Below are 22,714 nucleotides of genomic sequence, written 5' to 3' on the forward strand. Positions count from 1 at the left end.
AAAAACCATGTGCACTGCAGGTGAGGTAGATGTAACTTGTTTTTCCCCACTTGTTCAAACTTTACCATCCACATGTAAAGTAACTTGTGCCAAGCCCAGCATAGTGAGCCCACGTGGGTACAGATTTACACTAATTTGGCTTTTATCTGGGCAACATTAAAAAAAAAAAACGTCAGCCATTTGTGTTTTGACAATTTCCATTGCGACCTATTACTTGTGACAAGTCTTTGTGCCTGTTGACCTTTTCAGGTGCATGTTGACCATATAACCATGTGACTACTGACCTGATGATTCACACGCGGTTTCATGTATGAATATTACAACATACTTACCTAGCCCGGAGAGGAGACGCAGAGGCATCGTGTCGGGAGGGCGGGGAGGAAGTGATGTAACCAAGCCCCTCCCCATGTTATGCAAATGCCACAATGTGTGGTCTTTGGATAGGAGGCTGGGCGACAATGTCATAATTATGTGATTTGTGTTTTAGCCCCGCCCCTTCCCGAAAAGCCACAAGTCCCACCATTTGCCTCAGCTGTGAAGGGGCAAGATGTGGCTCCAGGGAGCATGCAGGAGACTTGCCCACCTTCTTGCTGGAAGGGCCACACAATTTCCGGGAGCCTCCCAGCAATTCCGGGAGGGTAGGAAAGTATGCATTATGTGCACATAAAGGCATATCATTATGTCTGCTGTGCACTTTTGGCTCATGTGGCTGTAAATATGCAGTGGTGCAAGTAGAAAAAAATGTCTTAGTGGTACTGTGCTGCGCGCCGAAGGCGTGTGCAAAAATGGGTGTGGTTAGGGGTGTGGTCATATGACACGAGGGGGAGTGGCTACATGACAAAACTTTTGAAGACATGGAGATTGTGAAGGATGTAGTTAGATGGTGATGTAGTTGGTGGGTGATGGAGATAGCGGGAGACAGGGAGATAGAGGGTCATGGAGATAGGTGACGGAGATAGTTGCGTATGTAGCTTGTGGGCGACAGAGATAGTAGGTGACAGGGAGGCAGTGTGTGATGGAAATAGGGGGCGACAGGCAGATAAGTGGGTGATGTAGCTAGTGTGTGAAAGGGACACTGTGGGTTATGTTCCTAGTAGGTGACAGAGATAGTGGACGACATGGACATAGTGGGTGAGGTAGCTAGTGGGTGACAGGGACATAGTGGGTGAGGTAGCTAGTGGGTGACAGGGACATAGTGGGTGAGGTAGCTAGTGGGTGACAGGGACATAGTGGGTGAGGTAGCTAGTGGGTGACAGGGACATAGAAACAGGAAGATATTGGGTGACAGACTGGGGGGGCATTGGATGAAAGCTTTGAGTTGGGACATTGATAACTATACATTTACTTACTCAGGGTGAGATGGGCTTGCTCTCTCTGCAGGCAGGGGCAGGGCTCAGCTGTCTCTGCATCCGCAGCCGCCTGGCCATGATCTCCGGTGGCACCGCCTCATCAGCAGAGCAGACAGAGTCCCAGGCAATCATCCATCGTTGTCAAATATATTTTATTAAAGATAATTCATTGAATACAAATAAATAGCAAGTAATTCATTTATACAAATGTTCAAATTCAGAAGTAATATTTTTAGAGCACATTAGACCCAAAATATTTACTTATTAAATACATTAAAATAAAAGCTTATCTGTTTAGTAGCTTATAATAATTCATGTCTATACTCTAAATGTATATAGTTTTCTTTTATTTCAGAAGACTCCATCTTATATATATATGTATATATATAGACTCTAAAATATATATACAGATTAAAATAAATGAAAAAAAAAAATAAAAAAAAAAAAAAAAAAAAATTGAAGAGAGAAGGATGAAAGAGAAGGAAAGGATAGGGAAAGGGAACCAACCCGGTTGGCATATGTTAATCATTCATAGATATTTGAGAATATTATTATCAATTTAATGAAACATTGGGGGGACATTGAAATATGTGGTCCATGGGCTCCATATTTTAATAAATTTTGAAGACGAGCCTTTCAAAATGCTGGTTATATACTCCATTGAATGAATATACCATATTTTGTCAGTTATTTCTGCCAAAGTTGGTAATTTCGATGATTTCCAGTGGCTAGCAATACAAGTTCTAGTCGCCAGAACTATATGCATGAATAATTTGTTTTGTGCATGACTAGCTCCTGGGATGTTCATGGAAAGAAGATAATACCCAGCCTTGAAAGGAATTTGAATTGATAAAACAGAGACAGCCAAAAGAGCTATATTTTTCCAGAGTGGAATTAAAACTGGGCAATCCCACCATGTATGAAGAAATGTTCCTTCCATACATTTACACCTCCAACAGATAGAGCTAATTTCAGAATTCATTTTGTTAAGCTTAACCGGGACATAATACCATCTGTAATATAATACGCATTTTCTTTTAGTCTTACACAAATAGAGCTACTCGAGACATTTTTGTAAATTTCAGACCAATCTTCATTCTCTAGAGACTCTCCCAGATCCTTTTCCCACGCGATCTCATGTAAATCTCTAGTGTTAGATCCCTGCTGCAATAACAATGGATACAATGTTGATATAAGACCTTTAGTGGTTGTATTATAATAAATTAACCTTTCAGTTGGGGTCAAACTTCTGGTGGTGATTTGTTGATTTACTGAGAAATGAAAATATCTAATTTGTAGATATTGGTAAAAAATTTTATGAGGAATTGAGCGAGAAGTTTGGATTTCCGCAAATGTTGGAAATTTAGCAGTTTGCGTAATATCATTAAGAAATCTAATTCCACTTTGCCACCAAGGATCAAAAGACTTTGTCTTATATCCAGGAGTAAAGTTGGGATTGTCGGACAGCGGTATCAAAGGACTAGGCAACGGGGCAATGTTGTAAAGTCTATTACACATATCCCATATTTCTAAACTTAAAGAAATCATCCATCCAGGAAGCAGAGGGGACTGGAGGAGCCGGGGACTGTCCACTGCAGGGAAGTAGTGGAACACAGCGGCGCTGGCAGCAGCCTCATTAATCTGTGCAAACCTGCACAGTGACATGCCGGGATTTTGTTATGGCGGAAACACCATAACTCCCCCGCAGTCTCTCACATCACCTGCCTCAGTCATTCCCAGGCCAGCTATCCAGCTTTGATCATCCGGATTCCGGCGGTGCCCCTGACAGCCAGCCTCCGATCTTGCTCTGGTGGGCGGGGCAGCGAGGAGGCGGCTGCTGTTAAGGGCGTTCTGGCGTCATGAGTGACAGTGTGAGCGAGGCGAGCCTGGGCCGCCCGTGCTGCCGCCGTGCCTCGGCTTAAAATCACTGCGCAAACCTGCGCATGCGCAGTGACATGCCGGGATTTTGTTATGGCGGTACGGGGTACCGGCGCAATATGTTATAGCGGTACGCCGTACCACCCCGTACCGCCACACTTTCACCCCTGTAAATATGGAAGTCTCAGTTTTCTTTTATAGTTATTCAAATTGTGTTCAAATTCTGCAACATTATCAGGTTACTGCACCCCTGACCTCTTACGAGACATTTTATGTGTCACAGATCTGCTTATTAAAGCTTACCTGACTTGTGATTCTGCTCTGTGTCTTAAGCTTTGTTCACACGGAGCAATATGATCGCTGGCAATATATTGCTAGCAATCATACTTGCCTACCTGACTCTCTCAATGCGGGAGAAAATGCTCAGTTCCTGGACTTCCCTGGTAATGTATGATTGCCATCACCTGTGGTGAAACACCTTTACCTAGCTCCCACAGGTGATGGCAATCATACATTACCAGGGAAATCCAGAAACAGAGCATTTTCTCCCGCATGGAGAGGGTCAGGTAGACAAGTATGCTAGCAATATATTACTCAGCTCAGCAATCATATTGCTCAGTGTTTTCCGTTTTCATCAGTGACCAGAGATGGTCGCTGATGAAAATGACACACTGCCGGGAGAAAAGGCAGGGGAAGTCGCTGGTCGGAGGAGCATGCTCTTCCGAACACTAGGGGACTGAAAACAGGCGCGACCATATTGCCAGCGATTTTATGTGTGTACGCACCTTAAGTCTGACTCAGTTCATGCTGCCAGTCAGTCTGTGCATTGCTGGCTCATTGATTGTGCACCTGTTGGAAACCCAGACTGAAGCTGGAATCACCTGTAACCCTTTGCTCTCCTGTTCTCTGTGGCTCACTTGTTTAGTTCAGACTGAAGTCTTCTGGATTCATGCCTCAGATTGCAGATTGCCCTCTGTCATTTCTTCCAATCAATACAAGGCAGGGGGGTTAAATATCTTACTCACAGATGCAGAACAGCCTTCAGCAACTTGTCTTCCTGCTGCATGTTCCGTTTGCTCTTTGCTGTTCAAGCTTACTTCCTTGAGTCCCTGCAAGATTCTTCAGTGTTTGGACTGAAGCTGGGCTGGTGCAACTTCTAAGTTGCAGTGATAAGGTGTCTGTCCAGTCTTGTACCTACCAGTCCTTTTTTTGTGCCAATCATTTTCATTTAACCTTTAACCCTGTCGACCTTTTGTACCTGTTGACCTTCTCACCTCATTGACCTTTTTCTACTTGTCAACCTTTTGAATGTCGACCTTATTTTGTCAACCTATTGATCTTTTTATGCACCACACAGAAGAGAAGAAGTGTCTTGAATAAGATCATGTTTCATATATTCACTTGGAGATATCACAGAGTGTCACAAGCCGCCGTCCGGGACCCCCAGCACCCGGACGGACGGCAGGAGCTGGGCGGCACAGGGAGGCTGGGGACGCTGCCGAGCTGCGCTCCAGGCCTCGTTCTAGAGCCGGGCGTCGGGGCGTTGCTAGGCAACGTCCCCGAACTTCCGCCCGGCCACGCGTGACGCGTGACGTCACGCAGGCGCCGGGATTTGAATAAAAAGCCGGCGTCTGCTGGGCACAGACGCCGGCTATAGCGTTTCTTATGCTCCCCCCGGTTCCTGGAGTATCTTTGGGTTTCCCTCGTACTTCCAGTGTCTTCTGCGTCAGCAGTCTCTGTGTCAGCGCTCCCAGTGTCTCCTGCGTCAGCAGTCTCTGTGTCAGCACTTCCAGTGTCTCCTGCGTCAGCAGTCTCTGTGTCAGCACTTCCAGTGTCTCCTGCGTCAGCAGTCTCTGTGTCAGCGCTTCCTGTGTCTCCTGCGTCAGCAGTCTCGGTGTCATCGCCTCCTGTGTCTCTTGTGTCAACGATTTCTGTGTCGACGTCTCCTCAGTCCTGTGTTCAAGGTTCCTGTCCCTATACGGAGTCCACGAGTATTCCACCTTCTCCTTCGCTGCGTGGGTCACGTAAGTGCTCCTGTGGAGCCGTGGTACTTCTTGATTCTCTACTGTGGCCCGCCGTGGCCGTACCCCTCCGTGGGACTGTTTTCTCTTGTGTCGGAGTTACGGGTTATTCTTGTCTTCTATTTTTCTCCCTATCTTGTTCCCTAGTCTCCGTCAGGTAGGGGTTCCCCTTTCCTCTCTGCATCCTGCTTTGGGGAATATCCGTGTCCTGTTTTTGTGGTTCGGTGGATTCCCTATCTCCTGTTGGGTTTGCGACTCGGTCGCATCGTCCCGTCCTTGGCCTGGTGCCGGTTAGTTAGGGGTTCTTCCAGTTAGGCCCATTAGTTAGGTTGCCTTTTGAGATACCCCCTGGCGATCGCTCACCCCTTGTCTCCACGTAACACCTGGCTGCATCGGGGTCAGAGCCGGCGTAACTGGCTCTTTCGAACGCGGCGGCTACAGGCGAAGCCTAGCACTACCGCAGGGGTATTCCATCTGCCCGGGGGACTCAACAGAGTTAGTGTAGGTTTCGCTGTGGCCGTCCTAAACAGCGGTCCCAGCTACGGGCTCACGCCTGACCTTCCACCTCCAGTCATTCGTCAAAATCACGTGGTGCCTCGCCAGGCAGCGTAACATTATAGCCGGCCAAAAGAAACTGACTGAATGGTGGTTGCGTCAGAGGTGTCACCCATATTTCTTTTGTCCCCGTAGTATTTTCAGTGTTTCAGGAAATTATGAATCCATCAGCACAGGCATTTTCAGATCAGATTCAGGGGTTAACCCAGATGGTGCGAGATCTGACCCTAAAGGTAGCTTCCCAAGAGCAGAGGCTGCGTCCTCCAGACCTCGGTACCCCGGAACCAAAAATGAATTTGCCTGAGCGATTTTCAGGCGATCGCAGGTCATTTTTTAACTTCCGGGAGAGTTGCAAACTATACTTCCGGCTTCGGCCACGTTCAACCGGGTCTGAGGCTCAGCGGGTAGGCCTGGTTATATCTCTGCTACAAGGGGATCCTCAAACCTGGGCCTTTGGCTTGCCTTCGGATAGTCCGGCTTTGTCTTCGGTGGACAATTTTTTCAGTTCCTTGGGTCTGCTATATGATGACCCAGACAGGGAGGCCTCTGCAGAAACACATCTTCGGGCCCTTAAGCAGGGTAGGGATCCAGCAGAGGTTTACTGTACTGAGTTCCGCCGCTGGTCTAACGACTGCGGGTGGAACGACCCTGCACTACGCAGTCAGTTCCGTTGCGGTTTGTCTGACGGGATTAAAGACTGCCTAATTCAATACCCCACTCCCACTTCTCTTGATAAACTTATGGAGTTATCCATCCGGATTGACCGTCGCCTCCGGGAGCGGAGGTCGGAACGGGGTTCCAAGATTCAGCCGGTTCCGTTTGTGTCGGCAATCCCAGAGGAGGGTGAGGAGCCGATGCAAGTTGGTGCGTCTCGAATCTCTCCAGAGGAGAGAACCCGCTGAATGAACACGGGCCTTTGCCTGTATTGCGGGAATAAAGGGCATATCCTCCGCAATTGCCCCAACTGCCCCAACAGGCCAGTAAAAGCTCGGGCCAAGTGAACGAAGAGAGGGTTCACTTAGGCCTCCAGCTTTTTTCCTCTCTAAACTCTTTACTAGTTCCGGGGACTGTGTGCTATCAAGGGGTTAAGTTTTCCGGGTCAGTCTTCATTGATAGTGGTGCGGCTGGGAACTTTTTAGACATCTCGACAGCCCAAAGTTTGGGCATTCCACATGTCAAGCTCCCTAGACCCATTACGTTACGGGGTTTGGATGGTAGTGTCCTCTCTAACGGGACAATTTCCTTACAGACACCTCCCCTGCAGCTGTCTGTTGGGCTGTTTCATCAAGAGGAAATTTCCTTTTTGCTCACATCCTGTCCAGCGGTTCCCATCGTACTTGGGTTTCCATGGTTAAAAAGGCACAACCCTATCATTGATTGGAACCAAGGGGAGATTGCTCGGTGGAGTTCCACCTGTTGTGAGCACTGTTTAAACATCTCATTACCCCTGGCCTCTGTATCACTCCCGGAGGTTCCATATCCTTATCGGGACTTCACGGATGTTTTCTCCAAGGGAAAAGCGGATGTCTTACCACCGCATCGTTCTTATGACTGCGCGATCCAGTTAGTCCCCAATGCCCCTTTACCCAAGGGCAGATTATATGCCTTGTCTGCTCCAGAGACGAAGGCTATGGAGGACTACATTCAGGAGAACCTCACTAAGGGATTTATTCGGCCATCCAAATCCCCCCTCAGTGCCGGCTTCTTTTTTGTGGCCAAGAAGGACGGTACGTTGAGACCGTGCATTGACTTCCGTGCACTCAACAAGATCACGGTGAAGAACACCTATCCTCTTCCCCTTATCACGGTACTATTCGACCAACTACGGTCCGCAACTATCTTTTCCAAAATTGATCTTCGAGGCGCTTATAATCTTATAAGAATTAAGAAGGGAGATGAGTGGAAGACGGCTTTTAGTACTCAGACAGGGCACTACGAGTACCTGGTAATGCCCTTCGGCCTATCCAACGCCCCGGCCGTCTTTCAGGACTTGATCAACGACGTCCTCCGTGATTTTCTGGGAAAATTTGTGGTCGTTTATCTGGACGACATTTTAATTTTCTCCCAAGACCTAGCTTCGCACCGGTCTCAGGTCCGTCAAGTCTTGTTGAAGCTGCGGGAGAATTCCTTATTCGCCAAGCTGGAGAAATGCGAATTTGAGGTGTCTCAGGTATCCTTTTTAGGGTACATAATTTCCGCTCGAGGTTTCCAAATGGATCCCAAGAAGGTACAAGCCGTGGTGGAGTGGGTTAGACCCACAAATTTGAAAGCGATCCAGCGCTTTCTTGGATTCGCCAACTATTACAGGCGTTTCATACATTCATTTTCCACCATTGTAGCCCCACTGGTAGCTTTGACCAAAAAGGGAGCTGATCCTTCGCTGTGGACCTCCCAGGTAGAGCAGGCTTTCGAGACCCTGAAACAGGCCTTTGTCACGGCTCCGATTCTCAGGCATCCCAATCCTGAATTACCTTTCATAGTGGAGGTAGATGCTTCCGAAGTGGGGGCTGGGGCAGTTCTGTCCCAAAGAGATCCGGAGTCTCTTGTTTTACACCCATGCGCCTATATGTCCAGGAAATTCTCACAAGCTGAGTCCAACTACGATGTTGGTAATAGAGAATTACTGGCTGTCAAGTGGGCCTTCGATGAGTGGCGACATTGGCTGGAGGGTGCCCCCCATCAGGTTCTTGTTTTGACCGACCACAAGAACCTTCAGTATATTGAATCTGCCAAGAGGTTGAACGCCCGGCAAGCCCGCTGGGCCCTCTTTTTCACGCGCTTTAATTTCATTATCTCCTATCGACCTGGGTCAAGAAATGCTCGAGCGGATGCTCTCTCTCGATGTTTTATTTCGCAACATGAGAGCAGATTCAATCAAGGTCCTATCGTCTCGCCTTCCTGTATTTATGCAGGCGTTAGCCAGACTTTGGAGGGACTTCTTCGTCAGGCACAGGGTCAGGCGCCAGCCCAAACTCCTGAAAACAGGTTATTTGTTCCCCCATCTCTGAGACGCAAGGTGCTTGTTGAATGTCATGATTCCAAGATTGCCGGTCACCCAGGGGTGTCTAAGACGCTGGCCCTGCTCTCTCGGGCGGTTTGGTGGCCAGGTATGGCTCGGAATTCCAAGGACTTTGTTTTATCTTGCCCGGTTTGTGCCCAGCATAAAGTTCCGCGGGCACGACCAGTGGGAGAGTTAATGCCTCTGTCTACTCCTACCAGGCCTTGGTCCCACTTGGCCATGGATTTTATTGTTGAACTGCCAGTCTCTTCTCATTGTCGAGTCATCTGGGTGGTCATCGACAGATTTTCTAAGATGGCCCATTTTGTGGCCCTTAGGCAGTTACCCTCTGCCAAGGAGCTGGTCACCTTGTTTTTACAGCATATCTTCAGACTGCACGGGTTACCCACGGATATTGTATCGGACCGAGGCCCTCAGTTTGTGGCACAATTTTGGAGACTGTTTTGTTCCGCCCTAAAGGTTAAAACCAGCCTCACTTCCGCATTCCACCCACAGGCTAATGGGCAAACGGAACGGTTGAATCAGTCCCTCAAACAATATCTTAGATGTTTTGTTTCCAAGTTGCAAGACGATTGGGTGAACGTTTTGCCGTTAGCTGAATTTGCGTATAACAACGCATATCATTCGGCTTCTAAAACATCGCCCTTCTTCTCAGTCTTTGGGTTCCATCCACGAGCCAATTCTCTGGGACCAGAAGCCTCCAGGTCCTCTTCTTCGGCTGCCACTCGGCTCAGAGTCATTTGGAGGAAGGTTCACATGGCGCTGAAGGAAGCTGCATTTAAGGCGAAAGTATTTGCGGATAAAATCAGACGTCCTTGCCGTTTTAAGGTTGGTGACAGGGTGTGGCTCTCCGCCCGGAATATCAAGCTTCACCAACCCTCGGCAAGGTTGGGACCTCGGTTCATCGGCCCATTTCGGATCATTAAGAGAGTTAATCCAGTAGCATTTCGGCTCTCGCTACCTAAGTCTCTCAAAATTACGAATACTTTCCATGCTTCTCTTCTTAAACCGGTGACCTTTTCGAGGAAGTTTCCACGCAAAACCAGGAGCGGTGCCACCCCAGTGATGGTGCGTGGTCAGCCAGAATTCAGAGTTGAGAAGATTCTGGACTCCAAGTTTGTGAGAGGGTCTTTGAAGTTCCTCGTACATTGGAGGGGTTTCGGTCCCGAAGAGAGATCGTGGGTTCCTGATAAGGATCTACATTCGCCCAATCTCAAGAGGTCTTTTTTCCGACAGTTTCCACACAAGCCCGGTGGTAAGGGGTTGTTAACCCCTCCTCAAGGGGGGGGTACTGTCACAAGCCGCCGTCCGGGACCCCCAGCACCCGGACGGACGGCAGGAGCTGGGCGGCACAGGGAGGCTGGGGACGCTGCCGAGCTGCGCTCCAGGCCTCGTTCTAGAGCCGGGCGTCGGGGCGTTGCTAGGCAACGTCCCCGAACTTCCGCCCGGCCACGCGTGACGCGTGACGTCACGCAGGCGCCGGGATTTGAATAAAAAGCCGGCGTCTGCTGGGCACAGACGCCGGCTATAGCGTTTCTTATGCTCCCCCCGGTTCCTGGAGTATCTTTGGGTTTCCCTCGTACTTCCAGTGTCTCCTGCGTCAGCAGTCTCTGTGTCAGCGCTCCCAGTGTCTCCTGCGTCAGCAGTCTCTGTGTCAGCACTTCCAGTGTCTCCTGCGTCAGCAGTCTCTGTGTCAGCACTTCCAGTGTCTCCTGCGTCAGCAGTCTCTGTGTCAGCGCTTCCTGTGTCTCCTGCGTCAGCAGTCTCGGTGTCATCGCCTCCTGTGTCTCTTGTGTCAACGATTTCTGTGTCGACGTCTCCTCAGTCCTGTGTTCAAGGTTCCTGTCCCTATACGGAGTCCACGAGTATTCCACCTTCTCCTTCGCTGCGTGGGTCACGTAAGTGCTCCTGTGGAGCCGTGGTACTTCTTGATTCTCTACTGTGGCCCGCCGTGGCCGTACCCCTCCGTGGGACTGTTTTCTCTTGTGTCGGAGTTACGGGTTATTCTTGTCTTCTATTTTTCTCCCTATCTTGTTCCCTAGTCTCCGTCAGGTAGGGGTTCCCCTTTCCTCTCTGCATCCTGCTTTGGGGAATATCCGTGTCCTGTTTTTGTGGTTCGGTGGATTCCCTATCTCCTGTTGGGTTTGCGACTCGGTCGCATCGTCCCGTCCTTGGCCTGGTGCCGGTTAGTTAGGGGTTCTTCCAGTTAGGCCCATTAGTTAGGTTGCCTTTTGAGATACCCCCTGGCGATCGCTCACCCCTTGTCTCCACGTAACACCTGGCTGCATCGGGGTCAGAGCCGGCGTAACTGGCTCTTTCGAACGCGGCGGCTACAGGCGAAGCCTAGCACTACCGCAGGGGTATTCCATCTGCCCGGGGGACTCAACAGAGTTAGTGTAGGTTTCGCTGTGGCCGTCCTAAACAGCGGTCCCAGCTACGGGCTCACGCCTGACCTTCCACCTCCAGTCATTCGTCAAAATCACGTGGTGCCTCGCCAGGCAGCGTAACACAGAGAATACATTAGTACAGCACAAATGATAATAAAATAATAGTGAAAATACTGTGTTAAAATATCTTATGTGGTGAGACTTGTATCTCTAGTTTTAAGGAACAATTGAGAAACTGCATTTGTAGGTATGGCCACCAAAAGACAACAGCTACCACAACCTAAATACCTGAGCTCCAACAGAAAGTATTGTGTTGTAGTAATTTATGTATATAGAGATGTTTATACAAAGGGTTCTATGTCAATACCCCTGACGCAATATATGTCATACCAGAAATGTTTAATATGTATGCAGTATACAACTCTGTTTTTTAAAGGAAGAGGATCATTCACCTTCAATGGTGTCAATAATTTTAACTCTTTAATATTGTGGCTTGGCACAGGAGCAAATCATGGCCAACACCAAATTCCTTATTTTTTTACAGATGTGCGGCGGCCACTTTTTCGGGTTTTGGTTTTGGATCTGGATCTCCCTTCGTGTTTTGGATCTGGATTGGTTTTGGCAAAATCACCCTTGCGGGTTTTGGTTTTGGTTTTGGATCTGGATTTTTATGAAAAAATGCTAAAAATGGCTAAAATAACAGAATTTGGGCCTGTTTTTGCCTCTGAAGTATTACTGACCTCAACAACATTAGTTTCCACTCATTTCTAGTCAATTTTGATCACTTCACAGCTTACAATATTGTTTTCATTTACTGTAGTTGGGCCAAAAGGGTATACCGGTAGCTGGATGACTAAGCTAAGCGACAGCAGTGGGCATCACATACATGTGGACCTTACACTTCCAACCTGGCACATCTTGGAAGCAGAGCAGCACTGCAGGGGCAGACAGGATGGCAGTTTAATAAACTACCCCAAAAAAAGAGAACTGCTCCAAAGAGCAAAAAATACAAAGAGGTGCAAGATTAAATTGTCCTTATTTCCTTTGTTTGATTGTACTACCAGAAGGGCTACCATCATTCTGAGACGCTGTACCATCAGTCAGAAACAAAGGCCAAGGCCTTAGCCTTTCCTTTCCACTGCGTGTGGTGAATGGCATATTGCCAATTTTATGCTTCTCTGTAGAGGCCATAATAGATCACCCCAACGGGATTTTCGGGAGGCCCGACCCCGCCCCAATCATTGGGAGATCAATTACCCCCCACTACAACAGGGGACACCAAAAAGACAGAGAGAAAGAAGTTTAGAGGAAACAGAGGAGGGGTACAATCAAAGAAAGACCACCAGAAAAGACTAGCCAAACAGAACAAAACACCAGATTGTGACAAATTAAAACACAAAAATGTTTTTAATTTTTCTTCCAAAAATCTCAGTGAGAATGAATTATCTTTGTTGGCAAAGGGTCTGAAATACGTTCCATCAAGCAATCCTAACATCTTTGAACTATATGTGGAGCTAAATAGATATATTCGGACCCTTTGCCGAAAAAGATACTTCGCAAATAAAGATACATCTAAAAACGCAGATGCATCATTTCCAATTGTGCTAGATGCATCTGATGACCCTGCATTGGTGACTTTACAGGAACTATTACGAGAAAACCAATCTGAATCAGATGATGAATTGCCAATTAAAATATATGATACCAAATTCAAGGTTTTCAAACGGAAATCAGAATTTTTTCCCATCACCTCCAAAAGTGCCAATATAGAAACTTTTTACAAAGTAACATTGGAGGACTTTAAGAACCTCTGCAGACTGGAATCGGGGAAAGAAAATACCCACAATTCCAATCTGACCAGAGAAGAGAAAAGAGCCTTAAAATCCCTTACTAGGGACACATCAATTATTATAAAGGAGGCAGATAAAGGAGGGGGTCTGGTTGTCCAAGATAGGAAAGACTATGTTCAGGAGGCATCTTCCCAACTCAATAATCAGGATTTTTATAAAACACTAAAAACAGACCCTACTGATATTTTCCAAATAGAGCTCAAAAACATATTAGATGAGGCTTTAGCCCAGAATATCATCACCAAAGAAACATGGCAATTTTTGTTCACTACCCACCCTATCACACCCACTTATTATCACCTCCCCAAAATTCACAAATCACTCACCTCACCCCCTGGTCGTCCTATAATTTCAGGTATTGGGTCCCTCACCACTAATTTGTCACATTATGTGGACTTCTTCTTACAACCTCTTGTTCCTGTGCTCAGGTCGCATCTCAAGGACACAACTCATTTCCTTTAAAAAATTCAAACCATCACCTGGAAGGAGTCCTATGCCTTTATGACCTTGGATGTCAAGGCCTTATACACTAATATACCACACGATCTTGGCATTTTCCATCTTGCCAATAAATTAGAGAGAGATAGCGACCTGACACAGGAACAACAGTCTTTTATTATTTCATCGATTTCTTTCATTCTTACTCACAACTATTTTCTGTTTTCCAATACACATTATTTACAGGTGATGGGGACGGCCATGGGCACCAGGTTTGCGCCGAGCTATGCCAACCTATACATGGGCGAGTTCGAGGACACCCATGTGTGGGGCGGCGAGTTCGGTGCGAACCTGGTGTTCTATGGCCGTTATATAGATGATCTGTTTATAATTTGGGATGGGGACTACCAAACAGCACAACTTTTCGTCACTTCACTTAATCACAATAAATTTAATCTATCTTTCACTTCACACTTTAATCCCACCCACATTGAGTTTTTGGACATATCCCTGAACATAGCCAACTCTACCATTACCACTTCAAATTACACCAAAACTGTGGATACGCATTCATATCAACATTACAAAAGCTCCCACCATAAACCTTGGAAGATTAATATACCCAAGGGACAATTAATGCGGATCCGCCGCAACTGTTCAACTTTAGACTTGTTCAATGAACAAGCTATAGACATCATTACCTCTTTTAAAGAAAGAGGATACCCAGACCCCCTCCTACAAGAAGCCCTCAACGAGGTCCGCAAAATGAGAAGAGGAGACCTCCTAGTTCCTAGAACCAAAAAACAACAGGATCAACCCTATGAAATGGCATTCATCTGTAAATATAACACGGCACACTACCAAATTAGACAAACAATTAACAAGAACTATGGTATATTGAAACATGATAGGATCCTGAAAGACCTTTTGCCCAATAAAGCCACCATTATTTATAAAAAAAATAAGTCTTTAAAAACTATATTGGCTCCCAGCCATCTAAAGACAACAGGTGAAGAAAAAACAGAGAATCCGAGCACTGACTCGTGGCTGATCTCTAGACCTGCGGGGTACTATAAATGTGGCAAGAATCGCTGTACTACATGTGATTTTTCCGCTAATAGAACTCTACAAGTACTAACCGAAGATGAACCTATCCTAATAAGAAATTTTATCAATTGTGAGACCAAATTTACCATATATTTACTAATTTGCCCATGCAACTTGAAATATGTGGGGCGGACCACACGCCCACTAAAAATTCGCTTCATGGAGCATCGTCGCAATATTATTAAGGGCATAACCAATCACAGTCTCTCTAGACATTTCCTTCAGTTCCATAAAAGTAACCCCAAAGGTTTACAACTTATCGGCCTTGAACATATCCCCCCCTCCTTGAGGGGAGGGGATAGGTACAAGACCCTCTGCCGTCAAGAGGTCTTTTGGACCTTTAAACTAAATAGTCTACATCCGGATGGCCTCAATGAGGCTCTGGAGTTAAACAGTGTAATATGATTACTACCTAGTCCCTTCACTTCTCGCCATTCCTTCCCCTATCCCACTTATTTTTCCTTCTGCGGACCATATTCCCTCCGATTAATGAACATTCTGTGCTACATAGGACGATATATACCATCTTATTACTTAGGTCTCTCACCACAATTCATTTTATTTATGTGCATGATGCTTAATTGCATAGGTCACATATTGAATATATCACCATTGTGGAGAACCCCTCGAGATAATCATATCTATACATAAAATATGTATTAATAAGCCAACAATGGCAATATACAGCTCTTTGTTCTATATCTGTAGACAAATTTATATTGAATTTACTATGTTTCTATATATATTATACACTATGCATATAGGATAGGTCTCTCATTCTTTATAATGTCTTTTTACCCATTATACTCTTTCCTTATAAACAAATAAATGAATAAATAAACAAATAGTATTATTATCTCTACTATATGATTATTCATGTACACCCAGGTTTATTATTATTATTATTATTATTATCAATTTCCCTTTTTTTTTAAATATATTTATTTATGTATCTGTTTAGTAATACCTCTCTCCTCCTTTTTCCTTTAATATTTATTATCGTTTCACAATGTATCTATTTTTATATGCAAAAAACCATTAAGCTCTCACTCCCTATCGTATTATAATGCCAACCAATACACATATTGTACTGGAATTTCCGCCATCCAAAGACGTCATTTCCGGCTAATACTGATGTAAAAACATCCATCACCGCGCGATACCCCTGATTCCAATCAGAGCTATCCAGGCACTTCCGCCAATCATATGTAACTCAGCCAGCCGGAAATACGGAAGCCGGACACCTCCACTGACCCCGGAGGCTGAGTCTGACTTCACCCAGATACTTCCGCCAACCATACGTATTGTCGCCAACCGGAAGTATGGGGGTCGCATGCCTCCATGAACCACGGAGCGCAGACTATAAGCATAATCCATTTGGCAAAATCTGCCTAATGGATACTGACCACATCCCTGTCTATAACGCTATCTATCCCTATATATAACGCTATCTGTTTTGCAGTATTGAACTCAATTAAGAATGAATATTAATATCATCTCTGGGACCATGTGATCGGTTCCGATCATGTGACAAGGTCACATGACCATCACACTATTTTTTAATCATCTTTTTTGTCTTTACTGTGTACAATATTAGTTTTCTGCACATTCCTCCTGTGCATACCTACCACATTGTTTATTCTGAATGTACTTGATGTATGTTTTTAATAGTATTTAATGTAATGATTATCCCAGCTCCCACACCTGCAAACATGGGAACAATCAATTCAGGGTATAAATATAAGGTCCCTGGACAGGACCTCATACCCCAGCTCCTGATGAAGACGTGAGACAGCGTCGAAACGCGTTGAGCAGCTTCCAGCATCACTCCACTGCACTTTATTGCTCCTTTGCACCAGACCAGGACTGCACTAAGACCCCGCACTTATTTCCGGACCAGTTTTTGAATTTACTCCAGGACGTCCACCTTCCAGCAGCCATTTGCAAAACCATGCTTGGTATACCTATACCATAAGGACTGCCTATTCAACCTTTATCTGACACCTGGACTCCACTGGGCATTTTATCCGGATTGGGACATTTCTCATGCAGTTACATCACCTACGAGACCGTTCACATCCTCTTGTCTCCCCCTGGTAACTATTAATGTGCTGGTGCATATATTGTGGAGTTTTATTCTCATCAGAGAGCCTCTGTCTTATCATTGTTTTTATTATATAATTCTATTATATATGTTTTTATGAGAGCTCTCATTTCATTATTAGTGTTTTTGTATTAATAAATGTTATAATTATGTACATGTGGTAGTGTACATTTCTTTCAGTTAAACCTAGCGCTGTACACCACTCTTTCTTTCTGTAGGTAACTTTACCTGTTTGGATTTTTATGGACCTTTGTAAAATGACATTTCTGCTTTGATTTCACATGGCCTCTAGGCCTTTAACCATCGGCCTTGTCATGACTGGTGGTAGCAGCTTCAGCACTTCTATCAGGTTGCTGATCTCCCACTATTTCCTCCTCCATCATCCTCCAAAAATGTGTTTTTATTTTATTTATTACTTTTATTTATTTCTAAATAAATACTGGACACAGCCTGTCACACTGGACACAGCCCCTGGACACTGCCCCTGGACAAAGCCCATCACCCTGGACACAGCCCCTGGACAATGGACACCGCCTCTAGACACCGCCCTTGGACACAGCTCCTGTACACTGGACACAGCCATCACACTGGACACTGCCCCTGTACACTGGACACAGCCTGTCACCCTGGACACAGCCCCTGGACAATGGACACAGCCCCTGCACACTGCCCCTGGACACAGCTCCTGTACACTGGACACAGCCGTCACACTGGACACTGCCCCTGGATACTGGACACAGCCCGTCACCCTGGACACAGCCCCTGGACAATGGACACAGCCTCTGGGCACCGCCCCTGGACACAGCCATCACACTGGACACTGGACACAGCCCGTCACCCTGGACACAGCCTCTGGACAATAGACACAGCCTCTGGACACAGCTCCTGTACACTGGACACAGCCTTTAACCATCGACCTTGTCATGACTGGTGGTAGCAGGTTCAGCACTTCTATCAGGTTGCTAATCTCCCACTATTTCCTCCTCCATCATCCTCCAAAAATGTGTTTTTATTTTATTTATTACTTTTATTTATTTCTCTTACTTTACACTGGACACAGCCTGTCACACTGGACACAGCCCCTGGACACTGCCCCTGGACACAGCCCGTCACCCTGGACACAGCCCCTGGACAATGGACACCGCCTCTAGACACCGCCCCTGTACACCTCCTGTACACTGGACACAGCCATCACACTGGACACTGCCCCTGGATACTGGACACAGCCTGTCACCCTGGACACAGCCCCTGGACACAGCCTCTGGACACAGCCCCTGGACAATGGACACAGCCCATGCACACTGCCCCTGGACACAGCCGTCACACTGGACATTGCCCCTGGATACTGGACACAGCCGCTGGACACAGCCCCTGGACAATGGACACAGCCTCTGGACACCGCCCCTGGACACAGCTCCTGTACACTGGACACAGCCGTCGCACTGGACACTATCCCTGGACGCAGCCCCTGGACAATGGACACCGCCCCTGGACACAGCTCCTGTACACTGGACACAGCCGTCACACTGGACACTGCCCCTGGACACTGGATACAGTCTGTCACCCTGGACACAGCCCCTGGACAATGGACACAGCCTCTGGACACAGCTGCTGTACACTGGACACAGCCATCACACTGGACACTGCCCCTGGACACTGGACACAGGCCGTCACCCTGGACACAGCCCATGGTTGGCATGTATTTTTCAAAAAAAAGCTAAAGGTATTTTTCAAAAATTAGCTAAAGGTTTTGTGCATGGGAGTGGGGTAGTGTTGCAGCTTCACCTATCTGCCAATGTGACAATGATTAATGGTGCTGAGCATGGGGAGCCAAGGCACACTGATTGCACAAGTGTGCTGTGCATTACTGGGAGTTGACTAAGTCCCATGACACTTTTCACCAGAGGGCAGAGGCTGAGAGGTTTGTGCTGAGCTCTGATTGGTGGAGCTCATTACATGCTTCTCAGGTCCATGGAAAACAGCAGCAGCAGCTTAGTCATGGGAGGGTTTTTAATCAGAGGCAGCACTAGGACTGTGAGGTCTCCTCCAGAGTAAGGGGCAGAGGGACAAACACAGGCTTTTCATGTGGTATGTATGTATGTATGTATGTATGTGTGTGTGTGTGTGTCTATATATATATACATGGACAATGGACAACGCCCCTGGACACAGCTCCTGTACACTGGACACAGCCGTCACAATGGACACATCCTCTGGACACAGCCCATCACCCTGGACACAGCCCCTGGACAATGGACACAGCCCGTCACCCTGGACACAGCCCCTGGACAATGGACACAGCCTCTGGACACCACCCCGGGACACAGCTCCTGTACACTGGACACAGCCGTCACACTGGACACTGCCCCTGGACACTGGACACAGCCCCTGTACATAGCCCCTGTACACTGTACACAACCCCTGTACACTGGACACAACCCCTGTACACAGACCCTGTACACTGGACACAACCCCTGTACACTTGACACAGCCCCTGTCACACTGGACACAGGCCCTGTCACACTGGACACAACCCCTGTACACAGCCCCTGTACACTGGACACAGCCCCTGTACACTGGACACAACCCCTGTACACAGGACACAACCCCTGTACACTGGACACAGACCCTGTCACACTCTACACAGGCCCTGTCACACTGGACACAAGCCCTGCCACACTGAACACAGCCCCTGTACAGCCCCTTGTACACTGGCCACTGCAGCCCCTGTACACTGGAGTTGTGTACAGCAGCCCCTGCAGACCCTAATTGAGTGAGCAGCAGCAAACAAAATAATATATTATTATTATAGCACAGCACACAGCACAGAGCACAACCACCCTCTTCCCTCTCCTATGCTGGAGTAAAGATGGCGGGGCGCGCGTGTGTCTTATATAGAATCCAGATCCCGCTAAAAATCCGACAGCACGATGATGACGTTTTGCCTCGTTTTCGGTCCGGAATTAGGCGGGAACTCCCGAGTCCGCTTGGATCACGCCTCGCATCGCAATGTTCGGGTGGGTTCGGATCTCAGAGAACCGGACCCGCTCATCTCTATATTTTTCCTTAGGAATTCTGAGTATGGTCTGAATCATATATTGGGAAAGGTATATACCTTACAACAGTCATGACAAGATGTACTGTGTATGTAAAAGTAATTTAAGCATTGCTTTAGGAACTGTATAACTCTTTGAAGCATAATTTGCAGTTATTATAAAGAATCCATTTTGCATGCCCCAATAAAGGAAGCATGAAGCAAATCATTTACATTCTGTAAGGACACAGAACTCCCTTGAAATATAAGATCATCTAGGTTAGTGGTTCCCAAAGTAAAAGTAAATTGTAATTTTTTTTTTATCCCATCTTTGGGTCAGTTATGTGGTAATGGACAAGATTCACTTCTGTTTGTCCACTATTTGCCTATTACATTAGCCATAAATAATTTGAATTAGTCATGGAACCACTGATCTAAGTCATTCTTCAGCACACCATGTTCTCCGGTGGCAATTTTGTCCAGGTGCTATTCTGCTGCAATTTACAGAGTATATTTGAACATTCACATAAGTCCCTGCCCCAAAGGAGCTTACAATCTATGTACACTACCACATGAACATGCACACACATTCGTTCTAGGGTAAATTTTCTGTTGGGAGCCAATTAACCTACCAGTATATTTTTGGATTATGGGAGGAAACTGGAGTACCCAGAGTAAACCCAAGCAAGCATAGGGAGAATGTACAAACTCTGCACAGGTAGTGTCAGCAGCGCTGACAATCTCGCTGCTGCGGCACCGCCACCCGGGCAGCGCGCTCACTTCCGCCCGGCGGCTGCCAGGCAGGTGAGGTCACGTCCGCCCGGCCGCGGCGCATCACTTCCGCCCGGCCAGGAGACGATAATGTAGTACAGGCCGCGGCGCCCGGCGGTTGCTTAGCAACCAGGGGACGCCGGGCGGCGCGCGCTCGGCCACCTGAGAATAATATATAATTATGGGGGCCGGATCAGGCGGCGGCGGCTGGTTGGCCAGAGGATCCCTTTTAAGGGATCTGGCTCAGCTCAGCCCCGCCGGTGATATTGTTTCTCACAGAGTGCTTGCTACACTCTGCTGTCCCGGTCCTCCAGTGCCTTCAAACAGTGTCCAGTCTCCTGGTCGCTTTCGGTGTCACGTCTTGGTTCCGTCTCCGTCCGGTCCTGGTCCAGTCAGGTTCCTGTCGGGGTCCAGTCCACGTCTGGTTCCTCGTTGTTCAGCGCCGTTTCCATCTTGCCCTGACCAGTCTTCTCCGGTGTGCACGTTACCATCCAGTGCTGCCAGTGGGTCGGGTCGAGTCTGGTCACGTAAGTGCTCCAGTGGAGCCTGGTTCCGTAGTTCTTTATTTGTTGCGGGCAAGCTGCCCTTATCCTCTGTTTGTTTTATTATCTTAGTCCGTATCCTGCTCGCCGTGCATAGGAGAGACCCACGGCTGTGGGTTCTCGCCTGCTTTGGGGTACCGTTGTTATTATCTGGGTACCATCTGGTATTGGCGTGTTTTGTGTGGTGGCACCCCGTTATTATTTGCATTGCGCCTGTGACTCTGTCACCCTCCCCGTCCTTGGCCTGGTGCCGTTAGACAGGGTGTCCTATTCAGTTAGGGCCTTATAGTCAGATTCTCCTTTTGGTCCGGTCCCTGACAGTCGCCGTGGGCTTGTCCCAACATAAAACCTGGTTGCATCGGGGTTGGAGCAGGCTTAACCTGCTCCCTCGAACGCGGCGACTAAAGGAGAAGCCTAGCATCTTGCAGCCTGCGGTCACTTGCCCGGGACGGCCAACAGAGTTAGTGTAGGGCTTTGCCGTGGCCGTTCTAAACAGCGGTCCCGGCTGAGGGCTCAGCCCACCACCAGTCGCTGTATACACCTACGCACGTTACATTATCACCGGCCAAACAGATTATATAAATCTCATTTATATAATATACCTGTTTTGTCCGTGGGTGTTAGTGGTTGTGCGGAGCCCTCATTATGAATCCTACCTCCCCTTCGTTAGACGCCCAGGTTGCGGGTCTAACGCAAATGGTTCAGGAATTGTCACTCCGGGTAACAAATCAGGAGAGAGGGTCTCGTTCTCCCCCGGTAGTGACACCTGAACCAAAAATGAATATGCCTGACCGGTTCTCTGGTAATAGAAAGGAGTTTTTTAACTTCAGAGAGAATTGTAGGTTATACTTTCGACTCCGACCTAAATCTTCTGGGTCGGAGGCTCAAAGGGTGAGCTTGGTTATCTCCTGGTTGCAGGGTGACCCACAGACATGGGCTTTTGGTTTGCCCTCGGATAGTCCTGTGTTGGCCTCGGTGGATAACTTCTTTAAGTCCTTGGGTTTGCTTTATGATGACCCTGATAGAGAGGCGTCTGCAGAGTCTCACTTACGGGCATTAAAGCAAGGAAAAGATCCCGTCGAAGTGTATTGCACTGAGTTCCGCCGGTGGGCGAATGATTGTGGGTGGAACGATCCAGCTCTGCGTAGCCAGTTCCGGTGTGGACTGTCGGATACCATCAAAGATAGTTTGATCCAATACCCGGTGCCTGGCTCGCTAGATAAACTCATGGAGTTGTCTATCAAGATAGACCGTCGGCTCCGTGAACGCAGAGCCGAAAGATCTTCACTTCCTCGTCCTATCCCATTTGTCATGGATTCCTCGGAGGATGTCGAGGAACCCATGCAATTGGGGTCCATCCGGATTACCCCTGAGGAGAGAGCTCGTAGGATTGGGGCTGGTCTTTGTCTGTACTGTGGACGTAGGGGTCACCATTACCGCTCTTGTCCAAACAAGGCAGTTAAAGGTCAGGCCAAGTAAATGAGGAGGAGATTCACTTGGGCCTGAAACTGTTCTCCTCCCAGAACTCCCTATTGATTCCCACTACCCTTACATATGGGGAGATTAGTTTTGATTGTTCTGCTTTTGTTGATAGTGGTGCAGCCGGCAATTTTTTGGATGCCGCCTTAGCCGAGAGACTCGGTATCCCCGCCATTTCTT

Source organism: Crinia signifera, chromosome 1 (assembly GCF_055691185.1).
Source record: "Crinia signifera chromosome 1, ASM5569118v1, whole genome shotgun sequence".
NCBI lineage: Eukaryota > Metazoa > Chordata > Amphibia > Anura > Myobatrachidae > Crinia > Crinia signifera.